General features: G+C 40.4%; 1 protein-coding gene across 1 annotated transcript in view; it reads right to left on the minus strand.

Moving 5' to 3' along the window:
- The window catches only part of PJA2 (praja ring finger ubiquitin ligase 2), a 71,382-nt gene extending 64,099 nt beyond the window's left edge, over positions 1-7,283 (minus strand). The window contains exon 1 of the mRNA XM_031011140.3: positions 7,147-7,283. The gene's annotated coding sequence lies outside the window, so the exon portion shown is untranslated. The remainder of the gene's footprint in view (positions 1-7,146) is intronic.
- Positions 7,284-18,551: the final 11,268 nt, after the last annotated feature.

Consider the following 18,551-nt stretch of genomic DNA (forward strand, 5'->3'; position numbering starts at 1 on the left):
AACAGCAGAATACACATTATTTTGAAGTGTACATGGGACATTTACTGAGAGTAACCATATTCTGGTCATAAAACAAACATCAAAGAATTTAAAATAAATTATACAAAGAAAGAGACATGCAAAATCACCAAATATTTGGAAATTAAACAGCAACCTTCATGGGTCAAAGTGGAAGTGACATAAGAACTTTAAAAAAAAATCAGTGCATCAAATTTGTGTAAGCACCTCAGGCAGTGCTTGGAAGGAAAAGAAAAAAGGTCTCAAGTCAATGACCTAAGCTTACACCTTAATAAATTAACATAGAGGAATTTAAACCCAAAGCATACAGAAAGAAATAGTAAGAAGCAGAAATCAATAAAACTAAAAATTTTAAAAAAAGCAATCAAATAAAAAGTTGACTCTGAAAAGATTAATAAAATAAACCTGGAACCAAATAAAAACAAGAGAGGTCACACTGCTAATAACAAGAATGAAAGCAAAGACACCACTACAGACGTTATAGGCATTAAAATAATTAAGAAACAACTTTATGACAACGAATAAATGAAATAAGACAAATGCCTTGAAAGACAAAAACTACTAACGCTCACTTAGTGAGTGAAAGTGATTCATACAAAGACCGAAAGCTTTCAAGAAGAAATAGATAACCCTAATAATCCTGTATTTATTAAAGGATAATTGGACTTACCCTTTGAAGCCTTCCAACAAAGAAAACTCTAGAACCAGAAGAGTTCACATGCAAACTCTAAAAAAAATTATCAAACAAATAATACTAATCCTAATAAAATTTTTTTCAAAAATATAAGAAACACTTTGCAACTCTATGAAACCAGCATTATATGAAAAAGTATCTTTCATGAACATAGATGCAAAACAAAAAAAAAAATTTCACCAATTTATAAAAATGATACTAGATAATACACCATCACCAAGTGAGGTTTAACCACAGAATGGAAGATGATTCAACATTCGCAAATAAGTTAACGTAATTCATCACATTAACACAGAAACAAACCATATGATCATCTCAATAAATACAGTAATAATACCTGACTAAAATCAACATCCACTCATGATTTAAAAAAAAAAAAAAAAAAACTCTCCGCCAGGCGCAGTGGCTCATGCCTGTAATCCCAACACTTTGGGGGGCCAAGGCGGGCGGATCACGAGGTGAGGAGTTCAAGACCAGCCTGGCCAACATGGTGAAACCCCATTTCTACAAAAATACAAAAAAGTTAGCCAGGCTTGGTGGCGTGTACCTGTAATCCCAGCTACTCAGGGGGCTGAAGCAGAAGAATCACTTGAACCCAGGAGGCAGAGGCTGTAGTGAGCTGAGATGGTGCCACTGCCCTCCAGCCTGGGCAACAGAGCAAGACTCCATCTCAAAAACAACAACAACAAAAACCTCTCAGCAATCCAAGAATAGAATGGGAACATCCTCAATATGATAAAAGGCCACTTGTCTTAGTCCATTAGGACTCCTATAACAAGCTCCCATAGACTGAAGTGGCTTATAAACAACAGAAATTTATTTCTCGGCTGGGTGCAGTGGCTCACACCTGTAATTCCAGCACTTTGGGAGGCCGAGGCAGGTGGATTACCTGAGGTAAGGAGTTTGAGACCAGCCTGGCCAACACGGTAAAACCCCATCTCTATCAAAAATACAAAAATTAGCCAGGCATATGACATACGCCTGTAATCCCAGCTACTTGGGAGGCTGAGGCAGAATTGCTTGAGCCTGGGAGACCGAGGTTGCAGCGAGCTGAGACTGCCACTGCACTCCAGCCTAGCCGACACAGCAAGACTCTGTCAAAAAAAAATAAAAATAAAAATAAAAGAAATTTATTTTTCACAGTTCTGGAGGCTGGGAAGTCCAAAATCAAGGTGCTGGTAGATTCAGTGTTTGGTGAGAGCCACTTCCTGGTTCACAGACTGCAGTTTTTTCACTGTGTTCTCATACGGCATAAGGGGATAGGAGCTCTCTGGGACCTCTTTTATAAGCACACGAATCCATTAATGAAGGCAGAAGCTTCATGACCTAATCACCTCCTTGAGACCCCCCTCACAATGGGGATTATGTTTCAACGCTATGAATTTTGGAAGGGACATAAGCATTCAAGCTATAGCACCACTCTATCACACTCAATAATGAAAGATTCAAAGCTTTCTTCTTAAGATCAGGAACAGAGAAGGATATCTGCTTTCACCACTGCTATTCAACATCATACTGGAGGTGTTAGCCAGTCTAAGAAGAAGAAAAGGTGAAAGGAGTTACATACAAATTCAAAAATAATAAAACTGATCTATATTTGCAAATAACATGATTGTCTACATAGGACAATTCCAGAGAGTCTACAAAAAATTTACTCGAATGAATTTAGCAAGGTTGCAAGCATCAAGGTCCACATGCAAAAACCAACTGTATTTTTACACATAGCAGTGAATAACTTGAAACTAAAATTTAAGAAAATTATCACTTATAATAGTATCAATTATTAAATACTTAGATATAAATCCAACAAAATGAGCAACATCTTCATGCTGCAACTACAAAATGCTGACAAAGGAAATGAAAGAAGACCTACATAAATGGAGACAACCTGTATTCATGAATTGGAAGACTCAAGATGTCGATTCTTCCTAAATTGATCTATGCATTCGACACAATCCAAATTAAAATCCCTTCAGGTCTTTTTGTAGAAACCAACAGGCAGCCTCTAAAAGCTTTATGGTAAAGTTAGAATAGCCAAGGCAATTTTGAAAAAGAATAAAGTTCAAGGATTCATATTACCTAATTTCAACACTTATAAGTAAAAATAACCATGACAAATCAGTACTGGCAAAATTACAGGCACAAAGATCAAGAGAAAAGTACAGGAACAGATTTACATATATGATCAACTGACTTGACAAAGTTAATTCAATGGGGAAAGGAAAGTAGTCCCAACAAATGGTGCTAGAACTACATATACATTTGAAAAGAAAATGAGCCTTGACCCTTACTACACACCATATACAAAAACTAACCCAAAATGGATAATGTGCCTTGACATGAAAGCCAAAACTAGAAAACTTATAGAAAAATCGTAAGAGTAAATTTGCACAACTTTGCATTAGGCAAAGAGTTCTTAGAACACAGAAGCACAAATCATAAGAAAAAGTTGGTAAGATGAATTTATCAAAATTAAAAGCTCTTCTTTTAAAGTTAGGAAAATTAAAAAAAAGCTTCAGATTGCAGTGTGTGTGTGTTTATGTATCTCTGTGTGTCAAATGAGTTGTATAAAGAATGTATTAAAAACTGCTTACAACTCAGTAAGACAAACCACCCATTTTTTTTTATTTTTATTTTATTTTTTTGAGACGGAGTCTCGCTGTGTCACCCAGGCTGGAGTGCAGTGGCACGATCTCGGCTCACTGCGAGCTCCACCTCCCGGGTTCACGCCATTATCCTAACTCAGCCTCCGGAGTAGCTGGCACTACAGGTGTCCGCCACCACGCCCGGCTAATTTTTTGTATTTTTAGTAGAGATGGGGCTTCACCGTGTTAGCCAGGATGGTCTGGATCTCCTGACCTCGCGATCCGCCTGCCTCGGACTCCCAAAGTGCAGGGATTACAGGCGTGAGCCACCGCGCCAGGCCCACCCATTGTTGTTTGTTTGTTTTTTAATGAGCAAAAAATGTCAACAGATACTTCACAAAGGAAGACATACACTAGAGCAAATTCTCAGCACCATTAGTCATCTGGTAAATGCAAATCAAAATCCCAGTATGATACTACTACATACCCACTAAAAGGGCTAAAATTTAAAAGACTGAAATAACCAAGTGCTGAGGATGATGTGGAGCAATTGGAACTGTCATACACTGCTGATGGATATGTAAAATGTGACAACCACTCTGGAAAACAGTTTGGCGGTTTCTTATAAACATCCATGTATCACACAACCCAACAAGTTCCATGTCTAGGTATTTACCAAGAAAAAAAGATGTTCACAAAAATTCAAAATAAATGAATGTTCATTGAATAAAGGAATGTTCAATAAATGAAGGCTATTTATTAATAACAGCCCCAAACTGGAAACAATCCAAGTATCTGTAAACAGGTGGAATGGTCAACAAACTAGTAAATCAATACCAAGGACTTCTATTCAGCAATAAAATGAGAACCCGTTAAATACAGAAAAACATGGATAATCCTGAAAAACATGCCAAGAGAAAAAGCCAGATACAAAAGAGTATGTATTACATCATTCCACTTACATGAAATTCTAGACAAAATGATACCAATTTATAGCAAGAAAAAGAGAATGAGCGCTTTCCTAGTCCTGAGGGTGAAATTGTGATTGACTGCAAAAGGGAACTTTGGGGTTGATGAAAATATTCTATATCTTAATTGTGGTATGAAAATATTCCACTCTTGACTGTGGTGGTGGTCACAGAGTACATATTTGTCAAAACAAAATACACTGTACATTTTAAATAAGTACTTTTTACTGTATCTAAGTTATCCTCAATAAGGTTGATTTTCTAAGAGGGTGCTATCTCAGGAAAATATAAACCAGGGAATACTGGTGATGCCCACATATACCCACCTCAAAAGATGTCAAAAAAATATATATAAGAAAACTCATTTATGGTTTTTAAAAATGTCAAAAACAACAACATAAGCATCTTGGAAAGCCAAGACTAGAAGGAAATATTTTAATATCAGCGGCTTTACCAGAAAGCTTCACCAAACATCATAATTAATGCTAAAACATTAGAAGCATTCCCCCTTAAAGTCAGAAACAATGCCATGTTTGTTGTTAGCTATCAGTGCTATTAGTTTTTAATCTACCAGTGCTCAACATTTTATAAGATGTATAATTGCAAAAGCAATGAGAAAAACACATAAGTTATAAAAACTGAAAAGGAAACCACAAAACTGTGAATATCTCCTGATAATCAACTCAATAAAATAATCTGATACATGATAGAAAACTCAAAAGTTTTGCTATAACCAGAGAAAACAGAGAGAAATGTTACTGAAAGTTTCCATCCACCACACGAATCAAACCATAAAATAGGAATACCGGGAAGGAATGTTATACGTATGAAGAAAAAAAAGAAAAACTATAAAAATTTCCCTAAGAATATAAAACAAGATGTGAATAAAATGGAGAGGCCACATTTCTGAGGAGAAAGACTCAATACTATAAAGATCAGTTGTCTCCAAATTAATCTAAAATTTCAATACAACCTTATTCAAAATAGCTAAGGATTTTTAGTTGAGTCTAAAGTTTACCTAGAAGAAGAAATGCATAAGAAACATTCAAGAATATTTTCAACAAGAGTAATAAAGAGGGAGAAAGGGTTACCAAAATTTAAAATATGCATAATCTTTTAACTGAGCAACTTCACTTCTAGGAACCCATGCTCCAGAAATAATCACACATAGAGGAAGTTTACTGAATTGTTAACAGTGGCTGACAATCAAGATGCAAGCAGGACTAGAAGTGGAAGCGGTAATTTTTACCTTACATTCTTCCATACTGTTTAATTTTTTAAAATCAAGGATGAGTTAAAATTTGTAATTAAACATCGATCAATAAATTACAAAGTTATTTTCATTATAAATCATTATTTGTGATAGCAAAAAAAACTGCAATTAAATGTCTTTCAAAAAGGGAATAGAATAAATTATAGCCCATTCAAACTCATGAGATACCAGTTAGCCTTTTAAAAAGTATTAGGGAGACCTATATGTAAAAAGTAAAAATGTTCAAGATATGTAATTAAGTCAATAAGCAAGCGGTATGCAAACATGTTTGGTATATGGTATAGCCTCCCTCAAAAAAAAAAAAAAAACTTTACGTGTACGTGTATGTGTCTAGAAGTGCATTTGTAAGATTTTGAAAAATGAACACTAAACTGTCAACTTTACACTGGAGTGGGACTAGGGGATGAAAAGAAATATTTAAATTTTACCTAACAGTCCGGTATTTATATTGTAGAAGTGTACATCAAACTTGCATGTCTGTAATGAATTTTTAAAATTAAGTGGTTATCTCATATAAAAATGACATGAATCCCAAAAGACAATTACAACACTGAAAAATACAGTTTAAACGTTTATTACTGTTATCCTCAGGTTTATTCACATACACTTCAAATGATCCGTAGCCTTCAGCAAAGGTGACTGCCATTTTAAAGAAATGTGACCAAATATTTCATGATAAAACAGAATACATTAAGCCTGTAATGAAAATTTTAAACTTCACAGAACCAGCAGACTCAAAGGAAGCGCCTATGCGGATGTAAATTTTTTTTTTTTTTTAATGTCCGGAGAAGGAACTCTCAGATTACTCTCCTCCCTGCAAAACGACTATTTACCACCTCCCCTTTGCTTCAACTTGGTCTGAGCGTCTTTAAGCTCACCATTTTGAATGTGCGCAAAATGATTAACAGTCATCTGAGGGAGGCCAAATTAAAGGTGCATCTGCAAGAGGAGCTCTGGCCTGACATCGCTAACTGAGAGCAGCCCTGGCGGAAAGGTGCTGATCCCGGGAATAGAGCGACTGCTGCGGCTCGAGCGGGGTGTCTGCGTGCCGAGCCTCACTGACAATCGGGGAAAATGCAGACGCCCAGCAGAACGACGGCAACGGAAGGCTCCTCGGGGGAGGGGGGCTGCAGGCCTGTGGCGTAAGATGGTTCCGCTCTACGCGGGGTGACGGGAAACCGCAGAAGGTGGGTGTGAGGTGTTGGTTGGGGGGCAAACTCTTGGACAGTGGCGAGTGTAGGGGAAAGCCAGCGGGGTCCTTGGCCAAGTCACCAAGGACAGCAGAAGAGGCAGCAGTAAAGAGCGGCAGCGAAGACCCCGATACCAACCAATGTCATCCGTCGGGGGGCGGCGGGCGCGACCGTCCCGGATAGGAGCGCGGCCCGGGTCCGGGCTGGACAGGGCCCAGGAGGCGAAGAAGGCCTCCCACAGCCATCAACCCCACCCACCATGGCCGGCGCAGCAGGCCAGGGACAAGCCCCGCTCCTTCCGAAGCTAGAGACAGAGAAACTGAGGAGCTGAACGCAGCAATTTCCTCGCCCCGACCCCCACACTCCCGACAGCGGAACAAGCCAGACTGAAAAAAAAAAAAAAAAAAAAAACCCTCACCGAAATGTGCAGCGGCTCCGGAGCGAGAACAGCGCTCGAACCTCCACCCGCCACCACCGCCTTCTTCTCCGCCTCCAACTCCTCCCCCGCCGAACGCGCAGCGGCTGGCGGCTGTGGCGGCGGCGGCGGCGGTGGCGGTGGCGGCGGCGGAAGCAGAGGCGGTGGCGGTGAGTCCCGCCCCTTGCGCCGCGGTGGAGGCGAAGGAGGAGAGTACGCAAGCCCCTCCCCCATAGCAGAGATGACCAATCAGCTTACAGGATCTCTGCTGGGGGACAATGCATACGCCCAATCAGAAGCTGAGGAGTGGGCTCACGTCAATGGTTGGGACGTGGCAGAAAAAGGGAAAAATACTTAGACTTTCTCTTACAGCCTGCTCCCCCATCTCCCTCAGGGGGAGTTCACCAATTGGCTGAAGAGCGGAAAGACGAAGCCGACTCCGTCCCCCGCCCCAGCCGAGCCCACCTCCTTTCCCCGCAGTACTGCGACGTTTGGGGAGGGGGCGGAGCACCGTGTAGGAGCTAAAACTGCGCGGCCTTTTGTGGTTTGGGCTGAGAGAAAAGGGCGGGGTCTCAAGGAAAGGGAGGGGGGTGTGGAGGACTAACAGAAAGACTGGCGCAGTTAGGCTTTTTCGGAAATTCCAACAGCAACAACCAAAATGGAGGCATTAAAATCGATCCTGATTCGACTGGAAACCTGATTAACAAGGTTAAGGTCTCCTGGCATAAAGTTCAGTTACAATTCAGATATCGGTGAGACTAAAAAAATGACACGAAGAAGGGCTTGTTTACCCACCCTGACCCTGGGCACTATATGGCGCTTTCCACCCTCCCTCTCCGCGCTGACCCTTGCCCCTCGCTTCTTATTCTGCTGGGGCGGGGTTCAGAGGAGTCCTGCCTTTCCTCTGTATAGCCTTGGGCTGACCACAGCCTCCCAGCTTGCATCTTGAGGCTGTTTGTCAAGCCGGGAAGTAACAGCTCCCATCACAGGCAACCAAAATAAATACAACAGCTGCAGTCCCCGGACACCTTGCTTAATTTAAACCTGGGTAACAGTTCAGTTAATTATGTCAGTGATACAAAACTGTTTCTTCGTTCCGCACATATTCTCTTTATTCATCTTGAAACGTGTCCGCTTATCTGATTACAGTCCCGCTGTCTTCTCTTATTCCCCACCCCCGACCCGTCGCCCGATGCCCAGGATATATTCATCGCGACCCCTCCCCCACGAATTAAGAGCCACACTTCTTCTGCTGTCCCCTTAACAACAGCGAACTCTCTTGCCAGTGAACTGAGACTAATTTTTTTTTGCTGTTGATGGAAATAAATTACCCAAAATTTACTGTAGAAATTTAGGTTTATGAGAATTTGCCAGACATTTTGTGAAATCCAATCTGAATCCCAGCCCACTCCTGTAGTACGTTTCTTACCAAAAAACCATTCGTTGCTTGATATTACTCTGCCTTTACACGTGTTGCTATAGGAGTTCTGACTTCAACCATCCAAGTACCTCTTTGAAAAAAAACAAAATTCATATTTTAATTACATTTCCCTAGTTTCCCTTTAAGGTGTTCCAGATTGGCCCAACTGGATACATTAACCTGTTCTACAAGGCAGGGATTCCCAAATTTCAACCTTTTTCATACTGTATCTGTGTATACTACTCACTATCCTTTTTTCTTTAAATAAATGTATATTTTCTTTAATTTCTTTAAGAAGGAGACTTTATAAAAGTACTATAAATGGAAAACTAGCATCACCTATTATAAGTTGAAAGTAACTGTAAGAAAAATGAATGCAAAACATGTTTTTAAATTGTGGCTAGAAACTGTTGTCCACTAAAGGCTCTAAGTCTAAAGACAACTCTCTTTGTTAAAAGGGCAAGCTACCAAGCATTAGACACACATTAAAGATACAGCACTCAAATGGTATTTTTATCATGATGTCATCAAAGGATAGAAAAAATAGAGCCGGAATAGCAATCACTTTCTCACTATATGAGTCATTGTTTTTAATCCTGCATGCATGTCCCAACTACAGTTAACCAAGGCATTATAAGTGATCTATGTTACTATGAGAAACACTGGTATGGAGGCTGAAAAAGCCTGTACTCTAGAATCAAGCAGACATATTCACATACTGGCTCCTGCATTTGTAGCCGTGTGCCTCTGGGCAATCTACTTTGTTCTCTGACCTCGATTTCCAGTTTATTATAAATATGGGAAAGTAATAATACCAATTCATGAGTTGTATAGATTAAATAACCTAATCAATGTAAAGCATATCATACCTACAATGAAGTACTAAATACATATTAACTTATGTATTGTATTACTATACAGAGATAATAGTATGTATTATTCGCTTATATGTATTATTGTTGATTCCAGGGTTGGGAAGCACTATCTAAGGCAATGGATTGAAGGTACTACATGATATACTGCAGTGGTTCCTAAAGTGTATTATAATCCCTACACCAACAGCATCAGCATTACTTAGGAACTTTTTAAAAATGCAAATTCTGGCAAGGCGTGGTGGCCCATGCCTGTAATCCCAGCACTTTGGGAGGCTGAGGTGGGCAGATCACTTGAGGTCAGGAGTTCAAGACCAGCCTGGCCAACATAGTGAAATCCTGTCTGTACCCAAAAATACAAAAATTAGCTGGGCGTGGTGGCACATGCCTGTAGTCCCATCTACTCGGGAGGCTGAAGCAGGAGAATCCCTTGAACCCAGGAGGCAGAGGCTGTAGTGAGCAGAGATCACGCCACTGCACTCCAGCCTAGGTGACAGAGTGAGACTGTCTCAAAAAAATAGAAATAAAAAATAAATAAATACATAAAATGTAAATTCTCAGGTTCAACCTCAGACTTGAATCAGAAACTCTAGGTATGTTGCCCAGCTATATTTTTACAAGCCTTCCAGGTAATTCTGACGTATGTAAAGTTTGATGACCACTAATTTAAATAGAAGAAGGCTTGGTCAAGGAGTGAACGGATCTATGTTCTAATCATAGCCTTAAAGTGATGTCAGCCAAAATGAAGGTGTAAGGACCTCTGAAAATTCTCTTCAGCAATGAGAACACTGGCAAAATTGTCAGAACTAACTTTTTTAGAACTCTGAAAATTTACCAAAGGTTTGCAGCAATCCAGGGAGTATTTATTCAAACAGCTGAATCTCTAAGAACAGCCAGTTTTGTGTCATTTTGACTTGCCCTACTCTAACAGCCACATGTCCAGCTCCACTGTAGCTTTGAAAACCAACAGCCCACAATTGTGAAAATGAGCAGGCTGGTAGCCAGTAGGGGAAGTAGAATGGTGTTGGAGCTCCTTTAAAGAGCCTAATTTCCAGAGAACTGTCATTATTTGACCTGTCTGGTGGTTCTGCAGATTTTATAAGGCTGCCTTTGTTTGATTTCACTCCAGCCTCACCCAGTGCAAAGACTTTTCCCCAGGGGTCATTTGTCAAAAACAAAAACATTGATTAACTTTGCCACTGTCTTAGGCAGTGGAAACAGGTGGGGCCAAATACAGCTTAACCAAACACTTGAAACTGATGCAGGGCAAGAGGGCACCAAAACTGGGGCTTAGCCCAGGAAGGTTCTTGGGTTCACCCAGGGAAAAATTCGATGGCAAGCTGCTGGTGTTAGACAGCAATTTTTATTGAAGTGGCAGTGTACAGCAGCAGCAGAGATACTGCTCCTTGCAAAGCAGTGGTAACCCATGGGCAGTGTGCCCAGAGTAGCAGCATATGGGCTGTTGGAAGCAGTATTTATACCCACTTTTAATTATATGCTAATTAAGAGGTGTATTATTAGAACTTTCTAGAGGTGAGGAGTTTTTAGACCCATATAAGGTAACTTTCAGGCCGTTGCCATGGCATTTGGAAACTGTCATGGTCCCAGCAGGAGTGTCTTTATACTAATGAACAGTGTGGGCAGCTAGAGGTCACTTTTGTTGCCCTTTGCTGGTTTCAGCTGGTTTCTTTACTGCACTCTGTTTTCTACCAGATCCTGCTCTGGTAAGAGCAGTAGTGACAGGGGTATTGACCAGCACTCAAAAAACAAATCCTGCTGATCTCCTACCTCAAAAGGAAAAGCTGGAGAATGAGATGTCCACAGGAACTTTGAAAACTCTGATATGGTTTGGCTGTGTCCCCACCCAAATCTCATCTTGAATTCCCATATGTTGTAGGAGGGATCTGGTGGAAGGTGGTTGAATCATGGGAGCGGATCTTTCCTGTGTTGTTCTCATGATAGTGAATAAGTCTCACAAGGTCTGATGGTTTTAAAAAGGGGAGTTTCCCTGCACAAACTCTCTTCTCTTGTCTGCCACCACATGAGACGTTACTTTTACCTTCCGCCATGATTGTGAGGCCTCCCAGGCCACATGAAACTGTAAGTCCAATAAACCTCTTTCTTTTGTAAGTTGTCCAATCTCAGGTATATTTTTATGGCAGTGTGAAAATGGACTAATACAGTGAATTGGTACCAGTAGAGTGGGGCATTGCTGAAAAGATACCCGAAAATGTGGAAGTGACTTTGGAACCGTGTAACAGACCGAGGTTGGAACAGTTTGGAGGGCTCAGAAGAAGACAGAAAAATGTGGGAAAGTGTGGAACTTCCTAGAGACTTGTTGAATGGCTTTGCCCAAAATGCTGATAATGGTATGGACAATGAAATCCAGACTGAGGTGGTCTCAGATGGAGAAGGGTGACTCTTGTTATGTTTTGGCAAAGAGACTGGCAGCGTTTTGCTCCTGCCCTAGAGATGTGTGGAACTTTGAAGCTGAAAGAGATGATTTAGGGTATCCGGTGGAAGAAATTTCTAAGCAGCAAAGCATTCAAGATGTGACTTGGGTGCTGTTAAAGGCATTCAGTTTTATAAGGGAAGCAGAGCATAAAAGTTTGGAAAATTTGCAGCCTGACAATGCAATCGAAAAGAAAATCTCATTTCCTGAAGAGAAATTCTGACCAGCTTCAGAAACATGCATAAGTAACGAGGAGCTGAATGTTAATCTGGAAAATGTCTCCAGGGCATGTCAGATGTCTTCACGGCAGCCCCTTCCATTCGTAGGCCTGGAGGCCCAGGAGGAAAAAATAGTTTCCTGGGCCAGGCCCAGGGTGCCTATGCTGTGTGCAGTCTACTGACTTGGTACCCTGTGTCTCAACCACTCCAGCTGTGACTGAAAGGGGCCAACATAGAGCTCAGGCCATGGCTTCAGAGGGTGCAAGCCCCAAGCCTTGGCAGCTTCCATGTGGTGTTGTACCTGTGAGTGCACACAAGTCAAGAATTGAGGTTTGGGAACCTCTGCCTAGATTTCAGAGGATGTGTGGAAACACCTGGATGCCCAGGCAGAAGTTTGCTGCAGGGACAACACCCTCATGGAAAACCTCTGCTAGGGCAGTGAGGAAGGGAAATGTGGGGTTGTAGCCCCCACACAGAGTCCCTACTAGGGCACTGCCTAGTGGAGCTGTGAGAAAGGGCCACCATCCTCCAGACCCCTTGGAGGGTATCTCTCCTGACAGCTTGCACCATGTGCCTGGAAAAACCACAGACACTCAACGCCAGTCCATGAAAGCAGCTGAGAGGGAAGCTGTATCCTGCAATGCCACAGGGGAGGGCTGCCCAAGACCATGGGAACCCACCTCTTGTATCAGCATGAGCTGGATACAAGACATGGAGTCAAAGGAAATCATTTTGGAGCTTTAAGATTTGACTGCCCTGCTGGATTTTGGACTTGCCTGGGGCCTGTAGCCCCTTTGTTTTAGCCAATTTCTCCACTTTGGAATGGCTATATTTACCCAATGCCTGTACCCCCATTGTATCTAGCAAGTAACTAACTTGCTTTTGATTTTACACGCTCATAGGCAGAAGGGACTTGCCTTGTCTCAGATGAGACTTTGGACTGTGGACTTTTGAGTTAATGCTGAAATGAGTTAAGACTTTGGGGACTGTTGGGAAGGCATGATTGGTTTTGAAACATGAGATTTGGGAGGGGCCAGGGACAGAATGATATAGTTTGGCTGTGTCCCCACCCAAAACTCATCTTGGATTCCCATGTGTTGTAGAAGGGACCTGGTGGGAGATGGTTGAATCATGGGGTTGGGTCTTTCCTGTACTGTTCTCATGATAGTGAATAAGTATCACAAGATCCAATGGTTTTAAAAAGGGGAGTTTCCTTGCACAAACTCTCTTCTCTTGTCTGCCACCATGTGAGACATGCCTTTCACCTTCTGCCATGACTGTGAAGCCTCCCCAGCCACGTGAAACTGTGAGTCCAATAAACCACTTCATTTGTAAATTGCCCAGTCTCAGGTATGTTTTTGTCAGCAGTGTGAAAATGGCCTAATACCAACTCCAACACACTCCTGGGGATCTAGAAGCTCACACACATGTCCACAGCTGTGTGAAACTGTTCATACACTCAGGAAAGACCTGTGAAGACCCTAAGCATTCACCTTAGGCTGATCTTGAGGCTCTACATAAGTAGGAAGTGAAGGCTAAGGGAGAGTTATTAACTGCCTGCCTTAGTGTTGAAGCCATGCTCCAGTACACACAGACCCTCACTAAACCCTGGGAGATATGTTGTTTCCAGGTCTTCAGAAAATATGTCTACTCATTAGCAGAACACTAAGCTAAGCAAGCAGAAACATTAAACTAACGAAGCAGTGCGAGTAGCCACACAGGACAAAGAATATAGACTTTATAGAAGTAGTTCAGAAAAGTGACTAAACAAGCAACAATAAATGGTAGCAACAACAAAAAAAGCCCAGGAGGGAGAAAGACTCCATTTTCCAGAGCTGCCATGTCATATTTTTTAAATGTCTGGTTTTCAACAGAACCAGAAGTTGGATCTTCAAAAATATATTTTTTAAAATGATGAGCCTTTCACTAGACTGAACAAGAGAAAAAGAAAAAAAGACTCAAATTCCTAAAATCAGGAATGTTAGAGGAGACATTACTACTGACCTTACAGAAATAAAAGATTAACATAAGGAAATACTGAGAACATTTGTAAGCTGACAGGCTAGAAAATCTTGATAAAATGACAAATCTCTGGAAAGACACAAACTACCAAAACTCACTCAAGAAGAAACAGGAAATCTAATCTTAGCCTTTTCATGTATGTCCTTGGGTTGATTATCTACTTTTCCTGAGCCTTAGTTTCCTGAGCTAGAAAATAGAGATAATAACATAATACATGTATCATAGCATTTAAATGAGGTGGTGACTACAGAGAGGTTTTATTAGTTATATATTAGTCACTGTAATAAATCAACTTCTCAAGTCTTAGTAGCACAACATAATATTGCTTATTATTAAAAAGCCATTTAGCAGAATGAGCAGGATGCTCTGCTTCACATTTAGGAAACTGAGGTCTACCATCTTTAATACGTGTATCTTTCATGATCAGTCTGAGTATCAATATCCAGCCAACAGAATGGAGAAAGCATGGAGAAAGTGAGTTTGAAATATTTCTGAGATTTGTATTGATCTAGCAAGTCATTGTCATTAGCGATCATGATCTGCCAGCAGATCACCTTGAATCTGTGGAGGATTGCTGTTAGGCTATGTTAGGGTTGGTCTATTTCAGCTTTGCCTTTATTGCTAGGATATTTCCCTTATTCCCAGGTCATGGTCCTGACTCACAGAGTTACCCTTCTGGGGTCTCAACTGAAAGCCTGGGATATTTACCAAGGTCTCTCTCTCTCGGCAGGACTTAAATTCCTATCTTTGTCTGCTGGGCCATATGACTGCTGAAACCTTCTCAGCTCCTTATTATAGTCTCAGTTGGCATTTTCTGCTGGGTTTCTTGTAGTCTTGCTGTTTGCATAAATCATTTAGGAGTCAGCTAATAACTTGAGGCAAACTTGTATAAAGAGTTTTTAGTTTCTTTCTTTGCAGTTCTCTCGTCTTGTGGGTATTTCCTCTTGAGTTCAGCCATTTTGGCAACCTTGAACTCTTACCTCTGTCTGTTCTGTGTACTAAGGGTCCTTGGTGTATCCACTTTCTGTTTGAACTCTTCCTTGGTATCACAATTTGGTAAATTTGGTAAAAACCAAATTGCTCTTAGGGAAAAGTCAGTATGAATGTGAAGCTCACGTCATGAGTTACCCTTTTCTCAAGGATCATAGGCTCTCAAGTGTTTCCAACATTGCTAATTTTTTATGCCTTCAAACATTTGTTGTATATGTTTTCCTAGTGTTTATTGTTGCTGTCAGTGGGTAGGTTAGTCTGATAGGAGTTAATTAGTAGCAGAATTCAACCAGAAGCACACCAGACAGTTGTTTTAAAGTTTCAACAGGAAAATGCATTTTTAAAGTCTAGACTCATGGTTCTTTAGCAGTATAATTCCGTCCAATTCTTAATAAATTTCTGATATTTTTCCTTTTAGGTAGTTCTATGAATCATTAGCCATATTCAAACTTCTTTCTAGATTTAATTCTCAAGTCTGGTTTAATTCTTTGCTTCCTCATTTCCGTGTCTCTCTCTTTCCATTTAATGGTGATTATACCTGATTCCATCAGGCTTGGGTGAGAAAGGCATGCTCTTAAACTGAATTTTTTCATAAAGATTGGTCTTAATTGGTCTTTGTTGATCAAAACTTCTCTTGTTTTTTTTTAGCTCACAGTTTAGGGTCTAGTAGTGGAAGTTCACTTTCCCAGTCATTTGCAGCCCCAAACTTCTGGAATTTCTGTTTCATTTCTATTTGTAAATAGCCATTTCTCACCTGAGCTTATCTCCTTCATCTTATACTTTGCTAAGCAGTCAGTAACAATAATACACACCTCTAATATTCTATAGTCTTCAAACCTTTTTCCCTGGAGTTACAGACTTTGCAGGCACAAGTACAACAGTGATAGACCATCAGAGCTGGCTTCTTCAACCTTCATTACAACTTTTTAACATGCCTTTAAATATGGGAGACAGCGCTTGTTAGGACTCCATTTCTTGGATTCCTTAGCTGTTAGACTGCCAGATATCACATAGGTTCTGCCAATTACATGCACCCACATGAGATCTGGAAGGTGAAGTGAATTTCATAAGTCAAAGCTACCATTCTGCTGTTCTGGCTGTTTCTGCTGCAGACCCAGTTTGGAGGAATTGGAATTATCTCTAGCAGCTGTGGCAAAGATCTAGTATCTGATGTTGAGTTCTGTGGCAGTCCAGAGTCAGGTTGAGACATCATCTTGTTGGTATGAACTGTGCTAGAGATTGTGTGGTACTGGAGCTGGGAGCGACAGTGAAGTTTTCCTTGAATTGCCAAGCAGCTCTTGGTGCTTATTATGGTAAGGGCACAAGTTCTTTTGTCCTAGTTTTGCTGTGTGACTTTAGGGGTAGTTCGTGGAAGCTCAAATTAGAGCCTACTTCATCAGCCTTCCCAACAGTAGTGTGAGACATTTTGTAACAAATAATACACTTTTTTTCTGACCAAACTTGCTAGAAACTATTTCTAAATAAAACAGTAGGTAACCTGATTTTTTTCTCTCAGAAAAGTTTTAGTACATTTCCTCTTTGTGTTTTAAAATTTTGCAACAATTTGTTCTAAATGTGTTTCTTTTCTTCTTTCTTTCTTTCTTTTTTTTTTTTTTTGACTCATGTGCTAAGCATTGGGTAAATCCTATTCTGTATAAATACTTAAATCTTTGAGCCCAGGGAAATTTTCTTGTGTTATTACATTGATAATTTCCTCCATTCTCTTTTCTTTCCTCTCCAGATATCTTCCAATTGTTTTCTCTCACTCTTTCATCTTCTTTTTGTTCAAATTTCTTGGAGAATTCTTAAACTTTATATTTTATTACTTGTATTGAATTTTTCTTTTTCTTTTTTTTTTTTTTTTTGAGATGGAGTCTCACTCTGTTGCCCAAGCCGGAGTGCAGTGGTGCGATCTCGGCTCACTGCAACCTGTGCTTTCAGGGCTCAAGTGATTCTCATGCCTCAGCCTTCTGAATAGCTGGGATTACAGGCGCATGCCACCACGCCCAGCTAATATTTTGTATTTTAGTAGAGACAGGATTTCACCATGTTACCTAAGGTGGTCTCGAACTCCTGAGCTCAGGTGATCTGCCTGCCTTGGCTTCCCAAAGTGCTAGGATTACAGGCATGAGCCACCGCACCTGGCCAGAATTTTTCAACCATCGTTTTTTTAATTCCTATGATTTCTTTTTCATGCCATATTCCTGTTATATTATGGATATAATCTTTTCTTGAATTTCTCCAAAGACCTGTTTTTTTTGTTGTTGTTGTTTGTTTTTTTTTGAGACACAGTCTCACTCTGTCGCCCAGGCTGGAGTGCAGTACAGATTCTAATTAGAGATTTTTTTTTTTCCCTTTGCAAAGATTCCTTCTGTTCCTTCAACTATGTTGGTTTCTTTCGGTGTCATTTACAGCATTTTTAAATTTTAATATTTCTCTTTCTTATTGCAAGCTTTCTTCAAATATGTGATAATCCTTCATTTGTGTTCTTATTTGAATAATAAATTAATTGGAAGGTTCATGAATATGTGTGGGACTTGCTGATTGTCAGGCTTTACTTCAAGGGGAGCTAACTGTTTTGCTGGGAAAACCATAAATACTAGAATGCCAAAACTTTGCTTCAGGGCTGGTACATTTCTTTTTGTCTTTTTTGGTTGTTTGTTTCATTTTTTGTTTTGTTTTGTTTTGTTTTTTAGACGGAGTCTCGCTCTGTTGCCCAGGCTGGAGTGCAGTGGCACAATCTCGACTCACTGCAACCTCCACCTCCTGGGTTCAAGTGATTCTCCTGCCTCAGCCTCCCAATTAGCTGGGATTACAGGTGCATGCCACCATACCTGGCTAACTTTTGTATTTTTAATAGAGACGGGGTTTCACCATGTTGGCCAGGCTGGTCTTGAACTCCTGACCTCAGGTGATCTGCCCTCCTCAGCCTCCCAAAGTGCTGGGATTATAGGCGTCAGCCACTGTGCCCGGCCTAGGACTGTTACATTTCTTTAGAGAAGAAAAACACCTTTAACTTCTCTGTATGGCAGAATAGACACTTAGCTGTTGTATTTTTCTACGTGGAATTTCATATAGAGCTATTTTCCAATATAGTAGCCACTAGCCACATACGGCTGCTGAGCACTTGAAACATGGCTGGGCTAGTCTTAATTCAGATGCAAGGAAGTATAAAATACACACCATATTTTGAGGATTTAGTGTGCTCTCTCTCTCTATATATATATGTATATATAATATCATTGATAATTTTATATTGATTACATATTGAAATATTTGTGTCTTATATGTTAGTTAAATAAAATATATTAAAAATTATTTCACCTGTTTCTTTTTACTTTTTAAAACTGGGTTACCAGAAAATTTAAACTTATGTATGTGATTTACAGTATCTATTGCTCAGTTTGATTAAATCTTTCAATGATCTCTGTGTA

This window comes from Gorilla gorilla, chromosome 4, assembly GCF_029281585.2.
Source record: "Gorilla gorilla gorilla isolate KB3781 chromosome 4, NHGRI_mGorGor1-v2.1_pri, whole genome shotgun sequence".
Lineage (NCBI taxonomy): Eukaryota > Metazoa > Chordata > Mammalia > Primates > Hominidae > Gorilla > Gorilla gorilla.